The sequence below is a fragment of the Notolepis coatsorum genome, assembly GCF_963971535.1.
Source record: "Notolepis coatsorum genome assembly, chromosome: 1".
NCBI classification, from domain to species: domain Eukaryota; kingdom Metazoa; phylum Chordata; class Actinopteri; order Aulopiformes; family Paralepididae; genus Notolepis; species Notolepis coatsorum.
In genome coordinates this window covers 155,287,846-155,295,345 of record NC_140165.1, presented here as the reverse complement: position 1 = coordinate 155,295,345, position 7,500 = coordinate 155,287,846, and the positions used below count along the sequence as shown (strand labels likewise).

The following is a 7,500-nucleotide window of genomic DNA, read 5'->3' as shown; positions in this document are numbered from 1 at the left end:
AGTAGCTGCTACACCTGTAGTTTACAGTAGCTGCTACACCTGTAGTTTACAGTAGCTGCTACATCTGTAGTTTACAGTAGCTGCTACACCTGTAGTTTACAGTAGTCACAATAGCTGCTACACCTGTAGTTTACAGTAGTTCCAGTATATGCTACACCTGTAGTTTACAGTAGTTACAGTATCTGCTACACCTGTAGTTTACAGTAGTTACAGTATCTGCTACACCTGTAGTTTACAGTAGTCACAGTAGCTGCTGCACCTGTAGTTTACAGTAGTTGCAGTATCTGCTACACCTGTACTTTACAGTAGTTACAGTATCTGCTACACCTGTAGTTTACAGTAGTTACAGTATCTGCTACACCTGTAGTTTACAGTAGTTACAGTAGCTGATACACCTGTAGTTTACAGTAGTTACAGTAGCTGCTACACCAGTAGTTTACAGTAGTTACAGTAGCTGCTACACCTGTAGTTTACAGTAGCTGCTACACCTGTAGTTTACAGTAGCTGCTACATCTGTAGTTTACAGTAGCTGCTACACCTGTAGTTTACAGTAGTCACAGTAGCTGCTACACCTGTAGTTTACAGTAGTTACAGTAGCTGCTACACCTGTAGTTTACTGTAGTTACAGTAGCTGCTACACCTGTAGTTTACAGTAGTCACAGTAGCTGCTACACCTGTAGTTTACAGTAGTTCCAGTATATGCTACACCTGTAGTTTACAGTAGTTACAGTATCTGCTACACCTGTAGTTTACAGTAGTTACAGTATCTGCTACACCTGTAGTTTACAGTAGTCACAGTAGCTGCTGCACCTGTAGTTTACAGTAGTTGCAGTATCTGCTACACCTGTAGTTTACAGTAGTTACAGTATCTGCTACACCTGTAGTTTACAGTAGTTACAGTATCTGCTACACCTGTAGTTTACAGTAGTTACAGTAGCTGATACACCTGTAGTTTACAGTAGTTACAGTAGCTGCTACACCAGTAGTTTACAGTAGTTACAGTAGCTGCTACACCTAAAGTTTACAGTAGCTGCTACACCTGTAGTTTACAGTAGCTGCTACACCTGTAGTTTACAGTAGTTACAGTAGCTGCTACACCTGTAGTTTACAGTAGCTGCTACACATGTAGTTTACAGTAGTTACAGTATCTGCTACACCTGTAGTTTACAGTAGTTACAGTAGCTGCTACACCTGTAGTTTACAGTAGTTACAGTAGCTGCTACACCTGTAGTTTACAGTAGCTGCTACACCTGTAGTTTACAGTAGTTTACAGTAGCTGCTACACCTGTAGTTTATAGTAGTCACAGTAGCTGCTACACCTGTAGTTTACAGTAGCTGCTACACCTGTCGTTTACAGTAGCTGCTACACCTGTAGTTTACAGTAGTTACAGTAGCTGCTACACCTGTAGTTTACAGTAGTTACAGTAGCTGCTACACCTGTAGTTTACAGTAGTTACAGTAGCTGCTACACCTGTAGTTTACAGTAGTCACAGTAGCTGCTACACCTGTAGTTTACAGTAGCTGCTACACCTGTAGTTTACAGTAGTTACAGTAGCTGCTACACCTGTAGTTTATAGTAGCTGCTACACCTATAGTTTACAGTAGCTGCTACACCTGTAGTTTACAGTAGTCACAGTATCTGCTACACCTATAGTTTACAGTAGCTGCTACACCTGTAGTTTACAGTAGTTACAGTAGCTGCTACACCTATAGTTTACAGTAGCTGCTACACCTATAGTTTACAGTAGTTACAGTAGCTCCTACACCTGTAGTTTACAGTAGTTACATTAGCTGCTACACCTGTAGTTTACAGTAGCTGCTACACCTGTAGTTTACAGTAGTTACACTAGCTGCTACACCTGTAGTTTACAGTAGTTACAGTAGCTGCTACACCTGTAGTTTACAGTAGTTACAGTAGCTGCTACACCTAAAGTTTACAGTAGCTGCTACACCTGTAGTTTACAGTAGCTGCTACACCTGTAGTTTACAGTAGTTACAGTAGCTGCTACACCTGTAGTTTACAGTAGCTGCTACACATGTAGTTTACAGTAGTTACAGTATCTGCTACACCTGTAGTTTACAGTAGCTGCTACACCTGTAGTTTACAGTAGTCACAGTTGCTGCTACATCTGTAGTTTACAGTAGTTACAGTAGCTGCTACACCTGTAGTTTACAGTAGTTACAGTAGCTGTCACACCTGTAGTTTACAGTAGTTACAGTAGCTGCTACACCTAAAGTTTACAGTAGCTGCTACACCTGTAGTTTACAGTAGTTACAGTATCTGCTACACATGTAGTTTACAGTAGTCACAGTATCTGCTACACATGTAGTTTACAGTAGCTGCTACACCTATAGTTTACAGTAGCTGCTACACCTATAGTTTACAGTAGCTGCTACACCCGTAGTTTACAGTAGTTACAGTATCTGCTACACCTGTAGTTTACAGTAGCTGCTACACCTATAGTTTACAGTAGCTGCTACACCTGTAGTTTACAGTAGTTACAGTAGCTGCTACACCTGTAGTTTACAGTAGTTACAGTAGCTGCTACACCTGTAGTTTACAGTAGCTGCTACATCTGTAGTTTACAGTAGTTACAGTAGCTGCTACACCTGTAGTTTACAGTAGTCACAGTAGCTGCTACACCTGTAGTTTACAGTAGTTACAGTATCTGCTACACCTATAGTTTACAGTAGCTGCTACACCTGTAGTTTACAGTAGTTACAGTATCTGCTACACCTATAGTTTACAGTAGTTACAGTAGCTGCTACACCTGTAGTTTACAGTAGTTACAGTAGCTGCTACACCTGTAGTTTACAGTAGTCACAGTAGCTGCTACACCTGTAGTTTACAGTAGTCACAGTAGCTGCTACACCTGTAGTGTACAGTAGTTACAGTAGCTGCTACACCTGTAGTTTACAGTAGTTACAGTAGCTGCTACACCTGTAGTTTACAGTAGCTGCTACATCTGTAGTTTACAGTAGTTACAGTAGCTGCTACACCTGTAGTTTACAGTAGTCACAGTAGCTGCTACACCTGTAGTTTACAGTAGTTACAGTATCTGCTACACCTATATTTTACAGTAGCTGCTACACCTGTAGTTTACAGTAGTTACAGTATCTGCTACACCTATAGTTTACAGTAGTTACAGTAGCTGCTACACCTGTAGTTTACAGTAGTTACAGTAGCTGCTACACCTGTAGTTTACAGTAGTCACAGTAGCTGCTACACCTGTAGTTTACAGTAGTCACAGTAGCTGCTACACCTGTAGTGTACAGTAGTTACAGTAGCTGCTACACCTGTAGTTTACAGTAGTTACAGTAGCTGCCACACCTGTAGTTTACAGTAGTTACAGTAGCTGCTACACCTAAAGTTTACAGTAGCTGCTACACCTGTAGTTTACAGTAGTTACAGTAGCTGCTACACCTGTAGTTTACAGTAGTCACAGTATATGCTACACATGTAGTTTACAGTAGCTGCTACACCTATAGTATACAGTAGCTGATACACCTATAGTTTACAGTAGCTGCTACACCTGTAGTTTACAGTAGTTACAGTATCTGCTACACCTGTAGTTTACAGTAGCTGCTACATCTATAGTTTACAGTAGCTGCTACACCTGTAGTTTACAGTAGTTACAGTAGCTGATACACCTGTAGTTTACAGTAGTTACAATAGCTGCTACACCTGTAGTTTACAGTAGCTGCTACATCTGTAGTTTACAGTAGTTACAGTAGCTGCTACACCTGTAGTTTACAGTAGTCACAGTAGCTGCTACACCTGTAGTTTACAGTAGTTACAGTATCTGCTACACCTATAGTTTACAGTAGCTGTTACAGCTGTAGTTTACAGTAGTTACAGTATCTGCTACACCTATAGTTTACAGTAGTTACAGTAGCTGCTACACCTGTAGGTTACAGTAGTTACAGTAGCTGCTACACCTGTAGTTTACAGTAGTCACAGTAGCTGCTACACCTGTAGTTTACAGTAGTTACAGTAGCTGCTACACCTGTAGTTTACAGTAGTCACAGTAGCTGCTACACCTGTAGTTTACAGTAGTTACAGTAGCTGCTACACCTGTAGTTTACAGTAGTTACAGTAGATGCTACACCTGTAGTTTACAGTAGTTACAGTAGCTGCTACACCTGTAGTTTACAGTAGTCACAGTAGCTGCTACACCTGTAGTTTATAGTAGCTGCTACACCTATAGTTTACAGTAGCTGCTACACCTGTAGTTTACAGTAGTCACAGTATCTGCTACACCTATAGTTTACAGTAGCTGCTACACCTGTAGTTTACAGTAGTTACAGTAGCTGCTACACCTATAGTTTACAGTAGCTGCTACACCTATAGTTTACAGTAGTTACAGTAGCTCCTACACCTGTAGTTTACAGTAGTTACATTAGCTGCTACACCTGTAGTTTACAGTAGTTACAGTAGCTGCTACACCTGTAGTTTACAGTAGTTACAGTAGCTGCCACACCTGTAGTTTACAGTAGTTACAGTAGCTGCTACACCTAAAGTTTACAGTAGCTGCTACACCTGTAGTTTACAGTAGTTACAGTATCTGCTACACCTGTAGTTTACAGTAGCTGCTACACCTGTAGTTTACAGTAGTCACAGTAGCTGCTACATCTGTAGTTTACAGTAGTTACAGTAGCTGCTACACCTGTAGTTTACAGTAGTTACAGTAGCTGTCACACCTGTAGTTTACAGTAGTTACAGTAGCTGCTACACCTAAAGTTTACAGTAGCTGCTACACCTGTAGTTTACAGTAGTTACAGTATCTGCTACACCTGTAGTTTACAGTAGTCACAGTATCTGCTACACATGTAGTTTACAGTAGCTGCTACACCTATAGTTTACAGTAGCTGCTACACCTATAGTTTACAGTAGCTGCTACACCTGTAGTTTACAGTAGTTACAGTATCTGCTACACCTGTAGTTTACAGTAGCTGCTACACCTATAGTTTACAGTAGCTGCTACACCTGTAGTTTACAGTAGCTGCTACACCTGTAGTTTACAGTAGTTACAGTAGCTGCTACACCTGTATTTTACAGTAGCTGCTACATCTGTAGTTTACAGTAGTTACAGTAGCTGCTACACCTGTAGTTTACAGTAGTCACAGTAGCTGCTACACCTGTAGTTTACAGTAGTTACAGTATCTGCTACACCTATAGTTTACAGTAGCTGCTACACCTGTAGTTTACAGTAGTTACAGTATCTGCTACACCTATAGTTTACAGTAGTTACAGTAGCTGCTACACCTGTAGTTTACAGTAGTTACAGTAGCTGCTACACCTGTAGTTTACAGTAGTCACAGTAGCTGCTACACCTGTAGTTTACAGTAGTCACAGTAGCTGCTACACCTGTAGTGTACAGTAGTTACAGTAGCTGCTACACCTGTAGTTTACAGTAGTTACAGTAGCTGCCACACCTGTAGTTTACAGTAGTTACAGTAGCTGCTACACCTAAAGTTTACAGTAGCTGCTACACCTGTAGTTTACAGTAGTTACAGTAGCTGCTACACCTGTAGTTTACAGTAGTCACAGTATCTGCTACACATGTAGTTTACAGTAGCTGCTACACCTATAGTTTACAGTAGCTGATACACCTATAGTTTACAGTAGCTTCTACACCTGTAGTTTACAGTAGTTACAGTATCTGCTACACCTGTAGTTTACAGTAGCTGCTACATCTATAGTTTACAGTAGCTGCTACACCTGTAGTTTACAGTAGTTACAGTAGCTGATACACCTGTAGTTTACAGTAGTTACAATAGCTGCTACACCTGTAGTTTACAGTAGCTGCTACATCTGTAGTTTACAGTAGTTACAGTAGCTGCTACACCTGTAGTTTACAGTAGTCACAGTAGCTGCTACACCTGTAGTTTACAGTAGTTACAGTATCTGCTACACCTATAGTTTACAGTAGCTGTTACACCTGTAGTTTACAGTAGTTACAGTATCTGCTACACCTATAGTTTACAGTAGTTACAGTAGCTGCTACACCTGTAGTTTACAGTAGTTACAGTAGCTGCTACACCTGTAGTTTACAGTAGTCACAGTAGCTGCTACACCTGTAGTTTACAGTAGTTACAGTAGCTGCTACACCTGTAGTTTACAGTAGTCACAGTAGCTGCTACACCTGTAGTTTACAGTAGTTACAGTAGCTGCTACACCTGTAGTTTACAGTAGTTACAGTAGATGCTACACCTGTAGTTTACAGTAGTTACAGTAGCTGCTACACCTGTAGTTTACAGTAGTCACAGTAGCTGCTACACCTGTAGTTTACAGTAGCTGCTACACCTGTAGTTTACAGTAGCTGCTACACCTGTAGTTTACAGTAGCTTCTACACCTGTAGTTTACAGTAGTTTACAGTAGCTGCTACACCTGTAGTTTACAGTAGTCACAGTAGCTGCTACACCTGTAGTTTACAGTAGTTGCAGTAGCTGCTACACCTGTAGTTTACAGTAGTTACAGTAGCTGCTACACCTGTAGTTTACAGTAGCTGCTACACCTGTAGTTTACAGTAGCTGCTACACCTGTAGTTTACAGTAGCTGCTACACCTGTAGTTTACAGTAGCTGCTACACCTGTAGTTTACAGTAGTCACAGTAGCTGCTACACCTGTAGTTTACAGTAGTTACAGTAGCTGCTACACCTGTAGTTTACAGTAGCTGCTACACCTGTAGTTTACAGTAGTTACAGTAGCTGCTACACCTGTAGTTTACAGTAGCTGCTACACCTGTAGTTTACAGTAGCTGCTACACCTATAGTTTACAGTAGCTGCTACACCTGTAGTTTACAGTAGTTACAGTAGCTGCTACACCTGTAGTTTACAGTAGTTACAGTATCTGCTACACCTGTAGTTTACAGTAGTTACAGTAGCTGCTACACCTATAGTTTACAGTAGCTGCTACACCTATAGTTTACAGTAGCTGCTACACCTGTAGTTACAGTAGCTGCTACACCTGTAGTTTACAGTAGTTACAGTATCTGCTACACCTATAGTTTACAGTAGCTGCTACACCTGTAGTTTACAGTAGTTACAGTAGCTGCTACACCTGTAGTTTACAGTAGTCACAGTAGCTGCTACACCTGTAGTTTACAGTAGTCACAGTAGCTGCTACACCTGTAGTTTACAGTAGTTACAGTAGATGCTACACCTGTAGTTTACAGTAGTTACAGTAGCTGCTACACCTGTAGTTTACAGTACTTACAGTAGCTGCTACACCTGTAGTTTACAGTAGTTACAGTATCTGCTACACCTGTAGTTTACAGTAGCTGCTACACCTGTAGTTTACAGTAGCTGCTACACCTGTAGTTTACAGTAGTTACAGTAGCTGCTACACCTGTAGTTTACAGTAGTCACAGTAGCTGCTACACCTGTAGTTTACAGTAGTTACAGTAGCTGCTACACCTGTAGTTTACAGTAGCTGCTACACCTGTAGTTTACAGTAGTTACAGTAGCTGCTACACCTGTAGTTTACAGTAGTTAC

The 7,500-nt window shown here is 41.0% G+C and overlaps 1 protein-coding gene across 1 annotated transcript in view; it reads left to right on the top strand.

Annotated features, from left to right (window-relative positions):
- adgrd2 (adhesion G protein-coupled receptor D2) overlaps nucleotides 1-7,500 on the top strand; it is a gene marked incomplete at both ends in the record, with an annotated part of 136,138 nt that overhangs the window by 82,498 nt on the left and 46,140 nt on the right. The window lies entirely within an intron of this gene.